The 18,385-nt window shown below is 36.9% G+C and overlaps 1 protein-coding gene across 2 annotated transcripts in view; it reads right to left on the reverse strand.

Annotated features, from left to right (window-relative positions):
• LOC132667946 (protein eyes shut homolog) overlaps positions 1-18,385 on the reverse strand; it is a 577,410-nt gene that overhangs the window by 90,072 nt on the left and 468,953 nt on the right. The gene's annotated exons all lie outside the window — the stretch shown is intronic.

Raw genomic sequence — 18,385 nt, forward strand, 5'->3', positions numbered from 1 at the left:
TAATGAGAATATTTTAGGGCTATTAAATGAATTTTTTTCTTCTGTAATCCCTAGTTGCCTCATGGTCTCCATATGTGAACTTCTGCATTTTTTTCTTCAGTTCTTTTAAAGTTACAGCAATAGATTGGGACCCTGAGGAAGGAAGGGGAATGCTGGGATTTGAGCTAAATATTAATTATTTAGTGTGTGGAAGAAGGGAGCAAAATCAGTAACAGCAGATTGGGATGTTTCAGGCAGTCGAAAAGTCTTATGTTTCTCAACATCACCTAGGGTCATTAAAAATTCTACAAACCTTCAATGATGGGGGCATGTCATAATCTTTTTTATAATATAGCACTTGGATGTAGGCTCAATGTAGAATCTGTGCACAACATATTACATTATGCTTACAAAATACATTTTAGCAAAAATTACCATAATAGAAAGGTACAAATTTCTGTCTTCTAGAAAATTTGCCACGGCAAAATTTTCTCATTCCCAATCAGGACAGAGAAATGATGCATTGTTGTTTTGAATGCAACTGTATTTTTCTCTCTTTTTAGAATGTTTATTTTTGAGAGAGAGAGAGAGCACGAGTCGGGGAGGGGCAGAGAGAGAGGGGGACAGAGGATCCCAAGTTGGCTCCACCCTGACAGCAGAGAGCCTGATGTGGGGCTCAAACTCACAAACCGTGAGATCATGACCTGAGCCTAAGTCAGACGCTCAATGGACTGAGCCACCCAGGTGCCCCTGTATTTTGTTCTTTAAAAAATATTTTGTAGTTAGTTCTTTATCTGGATTATCGATGTTTTATGCATAGAAGTGACCAAGAAGAGCTACTGGAAGGTGGGTAGAAGATACATATGGAGCTCAGACTGCAGAACACCTTTCAACTCTGCAATCAGCGATGCCTCCTGAAGCCCACTGGCTGGCAGTGACACATAAGGTACTAATATCACCTCACATTTTGAGGAGAGGCCACTGGAGACAGCCGGCTCAGACTCGATTTTGGATTTCCTCACTTTCTATGTAAATTTGAGCAAGTTAACTTCTCTGTTTTAGTTTCTTTGTCTCTAAAATGAGGATAGTTAAGAGTATCCAAATTTTGTGTGAAGAATGAGAAAAGCATGTGGCTTTAGGAAACACATCTGAGCTAACCACAAATCTCCAGTGGGCAAGCCTCTTGTGCACTCTCTGCCGTCCTTTTGACATTTTCCCAATTGAGTCACTAAGGCAACTTAATTTACACCTCCTCTTTCCCCCTCTAACATCTAACATTCAACGTCTCTCAATTAATGATCTTTCTTCTTATTGAGAAAAATAAACTCAGAACAGAGAACTACCCCATCCTTCCACCATCAAATCTTCCCCGTCTCAAATCTCTCATTTTAATCTATGTGTTCTGCCTTCTCTCTGGTTACAAAGCTGCCTGCCTGGATATTGGATCCACCCCTCATTTACTCAAGGACGTTGTTTCAGCAATTCTTTCCCATTTCCCAGGAGACACCAAACTCTTCTTCTCTATTGAACTAAATATGCTAAAATATCTCCATTTGAATAAACTGCTTTTCTCAACTCCACATTCCTCAGAAAAACAACTACTCCTTGTTTTTCTGCTCATCATTCTAGTAAGACTCTTCTAAAGAGTATCTGTGTTGAGTTTTTCTTCTCTGCTCTTTCTTTTCTTTCTTTCTTCCTTTTCTTTCTTTCTTCCTTTTTTTTCCTTCCTTCCTTTTCTTTCTTTCTTTCTTTCTTTCTTTTTCTTTCTTTTCTTTTCTTTCTTTCTTTCTTTCTCCCCCCCCCCCCCCCCCCGTTTCTTTACCATTCACTCTTGATTTTATTGCAGTCAGGTTAGCATCTCTCTTTCCTTTGAAATTTCTTATGTGAAGGTCACTAGTGACCACCATCTTTTTACATTCAGTGCCAATTCTCTGTTTCCTTCTTATTCAATGTCTCAGGAGCAGATGACATAGTTGATTATTCCTTTCTCTTGAAATGCTTTCATCTTTCCTCCCAACCAAATCTCTTCCCCAGTCTTCTCTTTGTTCAGAACAAAAACTTATCATAATCTAAATTGTTTCTGTCTCTGCCACCCCAACCAGTTGACTGGAAAATCCAGCTTATTTTCAAAATATATCTTCACTACTTCTCATCACCTCCATCAATACCACAAAGTCTACCGCACTATACACTCTAGCCTGGACTACTATTTGCTTCTTTTTTTAAAATTTTTTTTATTTAAAAAAATTTTTTTAAATATTTATTTATTTTTGAGACAGAGAGAGACAGAGCATGAACAGGGGAGGGGCAGAGAGAGAGGGAGACACAGAGTCTGAAACAGGCTCCAGGCTCCGAGCCATCAGCCCAGAGCCCGACACGGGGCTCAAACTCACGGACTGTGAGATCGTGACCTGAGTTGAAGTCGGACGCTTAACCCACTGAGCCACCCAGGCACCCCTACTATTTGCTTCTTAACTGGTCTCCTTTGCCACCTTTGTCCCAGGCAGTCTTGTTTTCATATTGAAGCTAGTGTGAACTTTTAAATATTAATTGCACATTTTAAAGTCCTCTAGTGTTTTCACTTGAATTTTGAAATTTAAAAAAACCCAACTCTTTAGCATACTCTCAAATCCCCACTCTCCGAATTTATTTTATGCCCATTTCTTCTTGCTCATTCTGCTCCAACCTTGCTAACCTCTTTGTGTTTCTTAAGCAAACCAAACACGCTTCCAGCTCAGGCCTTCTGCTCCTCTAGTTTCTGATGCCTGGAACATATTCTCCCCCCAAAGATGCATGCTTGCTCCCTCACTTCCTTCAAGACTCTGTATAATTATCTCCTTTTCACAGGGGTCTTCTTTGACCATCCTATTAAACTATTAATTCCTCCTACCCCTATCACTCTCTAGTTCTTTATCCTGCTCTGCTTATTACAGCCTAATTACATAATATGCTATTTGTTCATCTTTTACTGTTTCTCTCCCCAGTTAGATTTTAGGGCTCATCAAGGCAGAGAGCTTGCCTGTCCTTTGCCAACTCCAGGGTGTACAACAGTGTGGGGCTCAAGTGGGGATGGGATGCATCTTTTTTTTTTTTTTTAATTTTTTTTAATGTTTATTTATTTTTGAGACAGAGAGAGACAGAGCATGAGCAGGGGAGGGGCAGAGAGACAGGGAGACACAGAATCTGAAGCAGGCTCCAGGCTCTGAGCTGTCAGCACAGAGCCTGACACAGGGCTCAAACTCACGGACTGTGAGATCATTGACCTGGGCTGAAGTTGGACGGTTAACCGACTGAGCCACCCAGGCGCTCCCAGGGATGCATCTTTATCAAATGGTTGGGTGGGTACATACACAGGGCTTACCATGGTGTTGAAAAAACAGTGACACTGATAATGCTATTTTTCTGCTGTTAATGTTTATTTAATAATTTATTTATTTAATAAATGTTTATTTAATATCTTATGTTTATGTTCTTATGTCATTAAACAAAGAATTGGATCTGCTGGAATAGAAACAGAATTTCTGTACCATCACCAATGCTAACCATTGCTTGTTTGAATTTTTTTTCATTTTCTAGTGATTTGCTTCTAAAGAATAAGAACATTTCTGGATTTTTACAAAGATATTAGCATCTTAATTCTTCAAGTGTGGGCAAAAATTCAAATAATATATTCCATACTGATACTGAAAATCAAGGAAGAGACCCCAAACTTCACAAATCAGTTGTTTTTCATAACTGAGTTGAATAAATATAACTACAGTATCATAAATTTTTTTCTTTAGGAGCACCTGGATGGCTCAGTTGGTTAAGTGTCTGACTGCAGCTCAGGTCATGATCTCGTGGTTTGTGAGTTCGAGCCCCACATCAGGCTCTGTGCTGACAGCTTGCTCAGAGCCTGGAGCCTGCTTCAGATTCTGTGTCTCCCCCTCTCTCTGCCCCTCCCATCCTCATGCTCTGTCTCTCTCTGTCTCTCAATAATAAATAAACATTAAAAATTTTTTTTCTTTTAAAATTGCTTTATGTTTAATATTTGATAATAATGTCTTTTTGAACTTATAAGATGAAAATACTAATTATGTTTCTTGGGGAAATTGATAGTTTTTGACAGAAATTTTTGACTTTTACATAACACTTGATCTTAGCCGAAAGGCCAAGAAGTGATGACTTTTACATAAAAAATATCTATATGATTCCATCACAATCTTGTTTAAAATTTAACAAAATGGGCTTGAGAAAAGTTCCTTAAGTTTATTAAAGAATTCTTAAAAAGGTACAGTGTTTTCAGGATAAACTGTCCTGTCTAAATCTATTTTTCTGAAATAAAGCTCATTGTTTTAGTTTTATACAAATACAAAAGACAAAAAGAAAACTAAATAAAGCAGTGGTTGATTTTTACTTGGCTTCTGTTTTCTATATGGGCTGCTGTAGATAACCTTTAGCAGACTGGACACCAGGGAGCGCTGACTAGTGAAAATGCAATTCAGTTCTTCCTCCTCTATTATGTATTTTAATGAAGCAAGCAGATGGTAGATGGATTTTCCCCTGGAAACTGCTGATTTGAAAGACTTCAGTATGCCAATTTTGCAAGCATGGTGTTTAGCAGCATTGACTACTTAGAAATATACATTTAACATTGCCAGGAAAAAATTCATATACCCTTAGGCAGATGGATACAGTTGCAAAAATACAAGACTACTGCTTGCAACTCCAGCTTTTTTTTGTAGATTTGGGTGTAAACATTTTTCTTCTCTCTTTGTTCTAACCTCTTAGTAAGACAGCAATAGATTTAGCGCCATATCCTGCATAAATGCAATTAGGTTATAAAACCATACACATGATTGCTGTGGTTTCTATTTCTGTTGTTGAATAAGCTCCTTGTCAAGTATGCTTCTACACTGCTCAGCATTAGCATTTAGAAATAAAAAAAGTGGTAATCCACAAATGTGATTTTCATTTAAAGGGAAGAGAAAAGTAAGTCTCTTCTGAGGTGTTATTAACAGCATAGGTGATGGTGACTTGTATAGAAAACATACACTTACCTATTCTTTCTGAACTCAAGATAACACTCAATACCTGAATAAAGTCAAGCTCTCTATTCAAATGGATACAGTATTCAGTCCACCCTCAGGTAAAAACATGAAATAAATATCATTGGTTGAGTGCCAATTCCTGCTTATACTAAATCATTCAAACATTCTGTGTAGATACAGAATTCCACCATTCTCACTTCTCCATCTAATTGTCAGAGAAAAGTTAAGAACAAACAGAATTTTACATAAATGTAGGAAAAATGATGAAAATGTGGAGCATCATTATGTCCACCAGCAAAAGAAATGGTAAATGATCAGAATCCAAAGCAGCACATTCTTTTTCGATGCATAATTCTTAGAAATTAGTGCCATCTTCTGGCTTCTCAAAGTACTGCTTTCAACACAAACCAGATAAAGGTAGCATTTTTACAGTACCATGACATGTCAAAAAAGAAGAAAAATCTCCAAAAGATATAGGTCACATTGTAGATCTGCATTACAGTTTGTGGCATAAACATTGACAATGGTGTCAGGTCTCACGTATCTATCATTCACATTACATAAACAATGCAGATTTGTACTGGATTAAAATATGCTTTGTAGTTTATTCTAATCAAGTAAAATTCCCAGATATCACACACATGGAATATTTAAGAACTGATATGCTTGGAACACTTTTCTCATTCCTAATTCATGTGTGTCTTCATGTTAATGGATTTTTAGTTAAGAAATTAAGAAACATCGAGGTTGGAGTGGGTCATCATTCAAATTCGGTGAAAATTTTTAAATACCTTTTAATCTATTATTTTTAAAGTCATGGATATATAAACACATTTTTACATACTCCAAAGTAATAAAAATAATAGCAATGATACTATCTACTATGTTCTAGTTGCTAGGTGCCCTCTCTGAATTATTTTATTTCTCATAGTGCCCCAATGAGATTTCTTACTCTTATATTCCTATCTTACAGATGAAGAAACTGAGGCTCAGAGAGGTGAAGTCACACAGCTAAAAAATGGCAGTCAGGATTTGAATATCAACACATTTGACTGCAAATCAAATGCATATTTGCATTCAAATGTGTTGGCAATGATCTTTCTTTCTAATGATGGCTGTGGTTTTTTTAATGATGGCTGGGATATTCATGACATTGGTTGATTAAAAGCTATTGGTAGATATTTATATTATTGACATTTGTTCCCAAATGGACTTCATACAAATTTATCTTATTTCCTTCCCCAAGTCTTGGGCCATTAACTCATGAAAATTGATAGTAATCTTATATTCTCTCTTCCATATTTAATAGAAATGTGAATACATTTAATTGCCTTGCAGAGCCAACCATTTAACTGGTACTCAAAATATATAAGTGAATTTATCAATAGATAAGTTTTGTTAAGAGCTTAATTATTTATAAGATGTAGAGAATATAAGTGAAAAACGGTGGTTAAAAAGATCAGTGTGTTTCTAAAGGTTTCTAAATGTTTGAATGCACGCACACATACACACACATGTATTCCAGATAATTAACTATAATTTTCATTTTGTTTTGATATTTTGTAGAAACAGTTTAGGAGAAGCAAAATATAACAGGGATTAATTTATTAAAATGATAAGGCTGATGTACTCTGTGAGAAAGAGAAAAGAAAGGAATTTGTACTAGAGATACTAGCAGGAAACTATTTTAAAGACATCTGTGATTTAGCTGTTAAAGTGCTGGAAAAAAGCAGCAGCATACTGCAAAATACTAACTTATTTCTGGGGACCACAATACATGACATTTCAAATGCATATAATAATAGGAAGATTTTATGCTAACAAATAAGGCATGAAAGATTATTCTAAGTCATATTACTAATAAAACAAAGAAAACTCATCAGCCATAATTTGTGAGGTTTAAACTTTGTATACGAGTATTACTATTTTTGAATGGAAACATTTTGTTAAATATATAAGCCTCAAGACTTCATGTACTAATAGTGAGCAGGTGTCTAATTCAAACTAAAATGGTATGAACAAAACTACAAAAAAGGATTAGAAGATTAAGAATTAGAGACAAGAGTATGCAAACAAAAATCAGGAAAAATAATGAAATAAAATATCTTATTTGTTATAGCATGAAATATCTGGAATAAACCTTTATTAGGTTTCTTAATGGTGATGGTCTACAGAAACCAATCCTGGCTATTCTAAGCAGGAAAGGACTTTATGGGCAGCAGTTCAAACATAGCCAAATGTACACTGTGTGAACAGTGTCATCAGGATGCAGACACTGTCATCTCTAGGACTGTGGTCACCTCAGCTACAAATGGTTTCTAAGTATTGTTCTCTCTTTGGATGCCTTTCTTAACATTTGAATCCTAGGGTGAGTATCTCATTGGCTTATCCTAGGTCATGTGTGTGCAAACAAATAGGAAGGAAGTGTTATGTAGCCCAAACCAAAAACAAAACACAATAACCAATAGATGTCTCTCAGAAACTTTGGTTACCAAGTGTCAATATGCATCCTTTTTCCAGTACTTGTATTTTCAAATTAAAACTTACTTCTATGACAAAGGATCCAAGAATATACAATGAAGAAAAGACAGTTTCTTCAATAAACGGTGCTGGGAAAACTGGACAGCCACATGCAAAAGAATGAAACTAGACCACTATCTTACACTGTACACAAAAAATCAAATCAAAATGGATTAAATATTTGAATATAAGACCAGAAACCATAAAACTCCTTGAAAGAACACAGATGGTAAATCCTTGACATTGATCTCGGTTGGCAATGATTTTTTGGAATCGACCCCAAAAGCAAAGGCAACAAAAGCAAAAACAAACAGGTGGGACTATAGCAAACTAAAAAGCTTCTGCACAAGAAAGAAACTATTAGCAAAATAAAACGGCAACCTCTTAAATGGGAGAAAAAATTTGCAAATCGTGTATCTGACAAGGGGTTAATATCCAAAATACATAAAACTCATGGGCAAAAAAATTTTTTTTTCTGATTTAAAATTGGGCAGAGGATCTGAACAGGCATTTTTCCAAAGAAGACATACGAATGACCAACAGGCACATGAAAAGGTACTCAACATCATTAATCCAAGAAATGAAAATCAAAACCACAATGACATATCACTTCACACCTGTTAGAATGGCTATTATCAAAAAGACAAGAAATAACAAGTGTTGTCAAGGTTGTGGGGAAATGGCAACCCTTGTGAACTGTTGGTGGGAATATAAATTGGTGAAGCCACTATGAAAAATAATATGGAGGTTTCTCAAAAAGTTAAAAATAAAACTAACCATACGATCCAGTAATTCTTCTGGGTATTTATCCAAAGAAAGTGAAAACACTAACTGAAAAAATAAATGCCCTCCCATATTCACTACAGCATTATTTATAACAGCCAAGATTTGGAAACTACCTAACTGCGCATTAATGGATGAATGGATAAAGAAAATGTGGTATACATATGTATAATGGAACATTATTCAGCCATTAATAAGAAGGAAAAAATTGCCATTTGTGACAACATGGATGGACCCTGAGGACATTAAGCTGTGTGAAGTCAGGCAGACAGGGAAAGGCAAATACTGTATGATCTCATTTTTGTCTGGAATCTAAAACAAACAAACAAAAACTGAGCTCATAAACACAGAACAGATTGGGGTTGCCACAGGTGGGAAAGGGGGAAAAATGTGTGAAGGGGGTTAAAAGGTACAAACTTCCAGTTAGAGTCACAACCATGTACTGCAGAGCATGGTGACTATAGTTAATAATACTATAATGTATATTTGAAAGTTGCCAAGGGGCACCTGGGTGGCTCAGTTAGTTAAGTGTCCAATTGTTGATTTCTGCTCAGGTCATGATCTCATGGTTTGTGAGTTCAAGCCCTGTGCCAGGCTTTGCACTGACAGCACGGAGCCTGCTTTGGATTCTCTCTCTGCTTCTCCTTTGCTCACACTTGCTTTCTCTCTTAAAATAAATAAATAATCTTTAAAAAAAGTTGCTAAGAGAGATCTTGAAAGTTTTCACAAGAAAAAAAATTTGTGACTATGCGTGGTGACAGATATTAACTAGACTTATTGTGATGATCATTTTGCAATATATACAGATATAGAATCATTATACTGTACACCTGAAACTAATATAATTATATAATATTATGCGTCAATTATATCTCAATAAGAACAAAAAGCAAGACAAAATAAAAAGTTTCTTCTGACATAATACAACAATCCTATATATAATTTTTAAAAGTCACACTCCTTTGCAAAATGGAGTCTTTAAAAAAATTTTTTTTAATGTTTGTTTATTTTTACAAGAGACAGAGCATGAGCGGGAGAAGGGCAGAGAGAGAGGGAGACACAGAATCCGAAGAAGAGCCCAACGCAGGGCTTGAACTCATGAACTGTGAGATCATGACCTGAGCTGAAGTCAGATGCTTAATTGACTAAGCCACCTAGGCTCCCCAAAATGGGGTCTTTTAAAAGTCTTTTCTTTTTTAAAAAATTATTTATTTATTTATTTATGAGAGAGAGAGAGAGAGAGAGAGGGAGAGAGAGAGAGAGAGACAGAGAGTGCAGGGGAGGGGCAGAGCCAGAAGCAGGATCCCAAGCAGGCTCCATGCTATCAGCACAAAGCCCTATGCAGGGCTCAAACCCAAGAACTGTGACATAATGACCTGAGCTGAAACCAAGAGTAGACACTTAACTGACTGAGCCACCCAGGTGCCCCCAAAGTCTTTCCTTTTATTGCATTTTGTTCTGAGTCCAAGATCTCTGCATAGTAGGCGTTTCTCCTCATTTTATACTGTGATCCTGTCCTGTTATGGGTAATGTCTCAACATTACTAAGCCCACGTACTTTATATAGAGACCAGGTAGCACATGACAGCTGTAATGATATATGTGATTTTTCTTGGTGACAAAATCAAACGTACTGCTAATACTATTGTGGTTTGGTGCTCACCTGAGTCCACAAGAGGTAGTCCAAAGGAAGGAACTTGATGTGGGTCGCTAATTATAATGGGGAACAAGAAAGGCAAATGGGAGATGGTGAGGCCACCCAGACACTGGCAACAGCTGAAGAGTTAAAAGCAGCTGCCATCACCAAGGCTGAAAGGACAAAGGGAAGACCTGGTGTTTTATTTATTTTTTATTTTTTTAATGTTTTTATTTATTTTTGAGAGACAGAGAGAGACACAGCACGAGCAGGGGAGGGGCAGAGAGAGAGAGGGAGACACAGAATCTGAAGCAGTTTCCAGGCTCTGAGCTGTCAGCACAGAGCCTGACACAGGGCTCGAACTCACAAACCGCGAGATCATGACCTGAGCTGAAGTCAGACGTTTAACCCACTGAGCCACCCAGGCGCCCCAGGACCTGGTGTTTTAAAAACCTAGGAGCCAGACCACCTGGCTGGAGCCGGATCCTTGACTGGGGCTGCTCATCAGAACCTGGGACCATCGGTGGGGAGGCCTGGAACTCATAGTAGATACGGCTACTGGTAGACATGCCACCAGAAGCAGGGGAGGGGAGATAAATACAGTCAATTTTCTCTTCCTCCTACTCTCTGGTCTTCCTCCTTTGGTGGGGAAATTGTAGTCTGCACATGTCTGAAACATGGATTTCAGAGAAAACAGGCAAATGACTGGCATCCACTGCCATGAAAGTGACGCTGAGGCTATAATCCTTATTTCAAGAATTGGTCAGAAGGTCCCCTCTGATCTTATAACTCTCCTCCTTGAGTGCTGTCTCCTTGCATGTAGTGTCCTTACCGCATTCTTCCTTTAGCCCTGGCACTGATGAGATTCTACACCTGGTGTGGTGATGCAAGCCTTTATTCCTGAGAGCCTCAGTCATGGCAGGCCTGTTGGCTAGGGCTTCATGAGGCCTCTATTAACTCTTAATACTAGACATGTGAGGAAGTGCCCCAGAGCGGACACCTCACCTTTTGGATGTGTGCATGTGTGTGCACGTGTGTGCACACCTACATCATGGCTTCCGTTAGCAGTTACGTGAAGCCACTGGCAATGTTCATCAGAATAATGTTTCCAGATTCATGAAGTAAAATACATAGGATTATAAAAGAAGCTACCTTTTTGAAGTATACTTAATAAAATACAACAACTTTGTAATAAAGTAAAATTATGCTTCTTTCATAATGCATATAAATAACAAGACCTAGCAGCAGGTATAATAACTATAGCAATTTCAAATTGTGATGAACACAAAAATATTTTAATATAGTATATAACAAAGTATAATGTAATGAAAAGAGATCTGGTTGTTCTCAGTGACGAAGTCATGGTTATTGCTGATACTCCTGTGGTTTGTTGCTGCCATTCATAATTGAGAGTTTGCTAACTTTCTGCTGGGGGTGGCAAAAATATGTAACTTTTTTCCCCCTCATCCACATTCACAGCTTTTTTGGCCTAGAGAATCACTTGAATTCTGCCAAAATACTTTTCCTCACCTGCCAGCTAACTGTCCCACTTCCGTGTTTGCTTAAATCTTCCCTTCTTATTGAGGCCTATCTTGTCCTACTTTGTCCACCATATTTAATTGCCTCTTTCCCCTGTGCAGTATAACTTTAAAAATGCTGTCTTGACCCAGTTTTGAGGCCCTGCTTAGAGGCTGGTCAGTCCCTTTCTAGAGAAGCTAAGTCCACACTCCCAAACACTTCACTTGTTGGGCTCCAGACCACTACACATCACCCTCATCACCCGGGGCCAGGTACCAGACAAAACGAATAGCCCCTATGGCCCAGAGCCCGAGAAGTTTTTCAAGTTAGCCAATCCACAGGGAGCACTTGAAACCTAGCTCACTCCAGTTGCCACATATAAACTATCTTCTATAGCTCTGGCTAAGTGTAACTGCATCCCTAGGACAAATCCCAGCGTCATGGCCCTGAGTAACAACCTTCTTTCATTAAGTAGATAAATTTTCCACCTTTTATCTATCTGAGTGTGCTGTCCTGCCACCAAAAAACCCTTTAAATCTTATAGAACAACTTGATTCCTCCTGGCTTTTCCTTTCTCCCCTTTTCTTCTCTACTTTTTGTTTCATTTGTTGGTTTGCCCTTAGTACTCATTATCTTTTAACAGTTCCCTAGAATGTCTTACTCTGCACTGGAATACAAACTTTAAGGCAAGATTTCATTTTTGTTTTCCGTGGTGTCCCAAGCACTTAAACAGTGCCTGACACATAACAGGCTCTCTACACACATGTATCGCATGAACGCATAAATCTCCTTCCTTTGCCTACTGTGATCAGTCATTCTGGGCAACATCTTCAGTTGAAGGACAACAACCCATTTATTTGTACGTGAACACAGTACATGAAAAGCCTAAAATGGGATGTGGCTGTTGTAGTTTCTAATTCAGTGGGACCATTTATTGGGTCTCTTGGTAAGAGCTTTTCTCTTCTGGATGCCAAAAGCTTCTAAGCTACTGGGGTTCAGACTCAGGGAGAGGTGCAAGTTGTGAGAAGGTTTTCAGAGGTAATCATGAGAAGGACTTCCCTTCTGCAACCCCATAGTCTCTGAATCTGTGTAATATGGCTGTTGAAGACACACCTTTCTGTACCAGTTACAGTTTCAAAGCATACATGGCATCTTGCGAAACAGTATCATGACCCTGAAAGGTGGCCTACAGGTACTGTCACAGACTATTTTACCATTATAAAAAGCCAACAGCTAAAATAAACTATTGGGACTATATCAAAATAAAAAGCTTTTGGATAGTGAAGGAAACCATCAACAAAACAAAAAGGCAACCTGCTGAATGGGAGAAGATATTTGCTAGTGATACATCTGACAAGGGGTTCGTACTCAAAATATATACAGAACTTAATACAACTCAACATCAAAAAAATAATCTGATTAAGAAATCAGCAGAGGACTTGAATAGACATTTTTGGCCAAAATACACATGAAAAGATGCTCAACATCAACGTTCATTAAGGAAATGCAAATCAAAATCACAGCGAGACAGCACCTTACATCTGTCAGAATGGCCCAAATCAAAAAGGTAAGAAATAACAAGCGTTGGCAAAAACATGGAGAAGAAAGAATTCTTGTACACTGTTGGTAGCAATGTCCACTGATACAGTCACTCTGAAAAAAGGTATGAAGGTTCCTCAAAAAATTAAAAATAGAAATACCATATGATCCTATCATTCCACTACTGGGTATTTACCTGAAGAAAATGAAAACACTAATTTGAAAAGATGTCCCCTATGTTTACTGAAGCATTATTTACAATAGCTAAGATATGGAGGCAAGCTAAGTGTCCACTGATAGACGAATGGGTAAGGAAGATGTGGTATCCGTATACAACGTAATATTATGCAGCTATAAAAAAAGGATGAGATCATGCCATTTGAGACATCAGGGATGGACTTAGAGGGTATTATACTAAATTAAATAATTCAGACCGAGAAAGACAAATATCACATGATTTCACTTACATGTGGAATCTGGAAAAACCAAATGACAAACAAAAAGCAGAATTAGAGATATAAATACAGAGAACGAATTGATGGTTGCCAGGGAGAAGGGAGAAGGGCAGTGGAATGAGCAAAATAGAGGAAAAAATGGGAGATACAGGCTTCCAGTATGGAATGAATGAGCCACAGGGATAAAAGGCACAGTATTAGGAATATAGTCAATGATATTGTAACAGTGTAGTACGGTGACAGATGGTAGCTGCACTTGTGCTGAGCACAGCATAATGTATAAACTTGTGGAATCACTAGGTTATACACCTGAAATTAATGTAACATTCTGTCACCTATGCTTAAAAATAAAGCCAACAACTTTTGGAGGGTAAGTTTCATAATAGGACCAGTATCTGTTTTTGATTTCTTTTTCTGTTAAAAAAAAAAAGTCCATTGATTAGAAGTAATGTTGCACAGAATACCATATTTTAAGCTGTGTTGACTAAGTTTTTCAGTAGAGGTGCTAGAAGAAGCATGACTGGCAGAGCAAATAATCAGGATAATAGGACAAGTTCTTGCCATTACCACAATGTAATCAACTGACCACTGGTGGTCAGGGAATCCCCCTCAAGTCCTGAAACTATATCAGGGGTCAGGATTTTCTGTAGCCATTGGGAAATGAAGATTCAGAAGTGCTACTTCTGAAGTCATTCTTTTTTTTTTTTTTTAATTTTTTTAATGTTTATTTGTTTTTGAAAGAGAGGGGTGGGGGGAGGACAGAGAGAGAGAGAGAGGGAGGCACAGAATCTGAAAAAGGCTCCAGGCTCTGAACTATCAGCACAGATCCCCATGCGGGGCTCGAAATCTGGAATGGTGAGACCATGACCTAGGCTGAGACTGGATGCTTAACTGACTGAGCCATCCAGGCGCCCCCTAAAGTCATTTTTATTGGGCAAAGTCAATGGTAAGGGCTTGCATGGCTTCAGATTCTTCTGCCACAGCCATTTCCATGTGTGGCCAGATTGCATTCTAAATTCTCTAAAAATTCAAATTTCTTCCATCCAAAAATATGTGTATTTTTCTCACATCCCTTCCAGTCATAGATGGCATTGCTCTTTCTAGGTTTTGACAGTCTGATGAGAATAATTTATCTAGATATTACTTTAATTACGTTTCTCTGATTACTAATGAGTTTGAACACCTTTTATGTGTCGGAAATATCTGTTAATATTCTTTATTCATTTTTCTTTTGAGTTTATTTTTATTTTTACAGTTCTTAAGAACTCTCTAGATATTATATTCTTTGTCTATCATATTGTAAATAGTTTCTCTAAATCTACTGTTCTTCTAAGACTTTAGATGTGTTAACTTTTTGCAACTCAAAGGTTACTTTTTTAAAATATTATCCAAATACTTTCCTTTAAAGCTCCAAAATTTTCTGTCTTAAGAAACCATCCCTTATCCATAGATTATATGTGTAGTTTCCAAGATTTGGTTCCAAGATATTTACTGATTTATATTTTGTATTTGTTTTTAATAACTCTAGACTTCACTTTAGTACATAATATAAGAAAGGTCCAACTTCAATTTTTTCTCACTTGGAGAAGAGGTTGTGACAGCTCCATTTATTACATAACACCTTCTCTCATAATTGAATAAAACAGCAATTTTGTCATCGACTGCATTATCATACATACTGGGATCTTTTTCTGGATTGTGTCTTTGTCCTACTGACCTATTTGTATCTTAATATAGCAGTACCATATTAATAATGATGACAGTGGTTTAATGTATATTCTTATATCTGGCAAGGCAAGTTGCCCTCACATTTCTTCTTTTTAAAATATTTTTACTGGATATTAATGGGCTGCTTTTATATATATTATTCTCTATGAAGTTTAAACGCTTTGAAATTTTACTGAAATTATATTTTTCATATATTTTTCAATTTTTCACAAAATTGGTATTTTGTGACATTTTCTTCTCTTCTAAGAATGTGGTCACGTTGGGGTTGGAGTTTACTTAAAAAATAAAAAAATAATGTAGGTTGGGTGTCTCAGTGGGTTAAGCATCTGACTCTTGATATTACCTCAGGTCATGATCTCCTGGTCATGAGATCAGGCCCCATGTTGGGCCCCAAGCTTAGGGAAGCCTGCTTGGGATTCTTTCTCTCCCCCTCTCTCTGCCCTTCCCCTGCTTGCACACACACACTCTCTCTCTTAAAATAAATAAATACACTTTAAAAAGTTAAAAAACTAAAAAATAGTTGTAAAATGCTAATACAGTAATTAAACAATTATTTTTCACTCATTGGGTCAGTTTGGGTATTTATAGTTTGGCAGATAAACATGCATTTTCGCTAAATATTTTTTTAAAGTTTAATTTTGAAAGAGAGAGAGAGAACATGAGCAGGGAAGGGGCAGAAAGAGAGGTTGAGAGAGAGTCCTAAGCAGGCTCCATGCTGTCAGTGCAGAGCTCAGCCCGGAGTTTGATCCCACATACCATGAGATCATGACCTGAGCCAAAATCAAGAGTTGGATGCTTCACCAACTGAGCCACCCAGGTGCCCCATATTTTCTCTAAGTATTCAAGGTGTTTGCAAGGGATGTACATATTTTATTCTTAATAATTTTTTTTCCTTTTTTATCTATGATCATGTCACATTCTCATTCCTAATCCTATTTTTAACCTTTTTACTTTAATCACTCTCAAGGAATTTTTTTTGTTTTTATCAAAAGCTAAGTTCTTTTATACTTTGTTTTTTTAATACATTTTATTTATTTTCGTTTAATCAATTCCTTTTTTTCCATTTATATTTCAATATTTTATATTTTAATATGGGCACTTGCTTCCTATAGTTTTATCTTTTGCTTTTAGTTCTATTTTATTTCTTTCAGCTTTCTCTTTTCCTATTATTTTATTTATCTTACTCTTCAAAAAATTTTTAAAAATTAAATATATTTTATATTTATCTTACCTATTTATTACTATTATTTAATAGTAATTGATATTTTATATTATTTTTATTTATTAATGTTTTATTTATTTTAAAAAAATTTAATGTTTTTTGTTTTGGAGACAGAGAGACGGCATGAGTGGGGAAGGGGCAGAGAAAGAGGGAGACACAGAATCTGAAATAGGCTCTAGGCTCTGAGCTGTCAGCACAGAATTGGATGCAGGGCTCAAACCCATGAACTGTGAGATAATGACCTGAGCCGAAGTCGGACACTCAACAAACTGAGCCACCCAGGCGTCCCGGATGTTTTATATTAATATTATTTAGTAAATAATATTTTCAAATTTCTTAATATCAATGCTATATTTTTACATTTTATTTTTCTGCTGGATCCACTTTGTTTTAATCTGGTCTCAGAGTTCTTAGATGCTAATCTCCAGGCTCCTGCCTGGTGCATAAGGGAGAAATCTACTCTGCGGGTATCCCCCTAGAACTGAGTACCTTACTTTCACCAAGCTGCTTACCAGCCTCCGAATATACCTATCACAAGGGACAGACTAGAGTTGGAAATAAAAGAAGATATCTTCCCCAAATCCCTTCTCCCTTCCTTATAACACAAATATATAATAGACAAGTTGTAAACAAAACTTTGAAATCATTGAGATAAAATAAATCTATAGTAAGTAGAAATACATACAATGTTGTTGAATAGGAATTTTTGATATACTAAACTTGTTAATTACCATTAAATTATTTTATAAATTCAATGTGATTTTAATTGAAATATATACAGGCATGTACAAGGCCAGCAATACCTTGATCTCAAAACCAAAGACCCCACTGTAAAGGAGAACTACAGACCAATATCCCTAATGAAAATGGATGCAAAAATTCTCAACAAAATACTAGCAAACCAGATCCAACAATACATTGACAGGAATTATTCACCATGGTAAAGTGGGATTTATTCCTGGGCTGCAGAGCTGTTTAAATATCTGCAAATTAATCAATATGATACATCACATTAATAAAAGAAAGGATAAGAACACATGATCCTCTCAACAGATGCAGAAAAAGCATTTGACAAAATGCAGCATCCTTATTGATAAAAACCATCAAGAGGTGTGCCGGGGTGGCTCAGTCAGCTAAGTGTCCAACTTCAGCTCAGGTCATGATCTCATGGTTTTTGAGTTCAAGCCTCATGTCAGGCTCTGCATGGACAGCTTGGAGCCTGAAGCCTGGTTCAGATTCTGTCTCCCTCCCTCCCTCTCTCTCTCTCTCTCTCTCTCTCTGCTCCTCCTTTGCTCACACTCTTGTCTCTCTCTCTGTCAAAAATAAATAAACATTAAAAAAAAAACCTCAAGGAAGTAGGGATAGAAGGAACATAACTTGAGATCACAACAGCCATATATGAAAGACCCAGAGCTAATATCATCCTCAATGGAGAAAAACAGAGCTTTACCTTAAGGTCAGGAACATGACAGGGATGTCCACTCTCACCACTGTTATTAAACATAGTGTTGGAAGTCCTGGTCTCATCAATCAGACAACAAAAAGGGAAAAAGTCATCCAAATTGGCAAAGACAAAGTCAAACTTTCATTCTTCGCAGATGACATGATACTCTACGTGAAAAACCCAAAAGACTCCACCAAAAACCTGCTGGGACTGATACATGAATTCAGCAAAATTTCAGGATATAAAATCAGTGTACAGAAATTGGTTGCATTTCTATACACCAATAATGAAGCATCAGAAAAAGAAATCAAGGAATCCATCCCATTTACAATTGCACCCCAAACCATAAAATACCTATGAATAAACCTAACCAAAGAGGTTAAAAATCTATACACTGAAAAATATAGAAAGCTTATGAAAGAAATTGAAGAAGACACACAGAAAAATGGAGAAACATTCCAGGTTCATGGATTGGAAGAACAAATATTGTTAAAATGTCAATACTACCCAAAGCAATCTACATGATCAACAC

The sequence above is a fragment of the Panthera onca genome, chromosome B2 (assembly GCF_046562875.1).
Source record: "Panthera onca isolate mPanOnc1 chromosome B2, mPanOnc1 haplotype 2, whole genome shotgun sequence".
NCBI classification, from domain to species: domain Eukaryota; kingdom Metazoa; phylum Chordata; class Mammalia; order Carnivora; family Felidae; genus Panthera; species Panthera onca.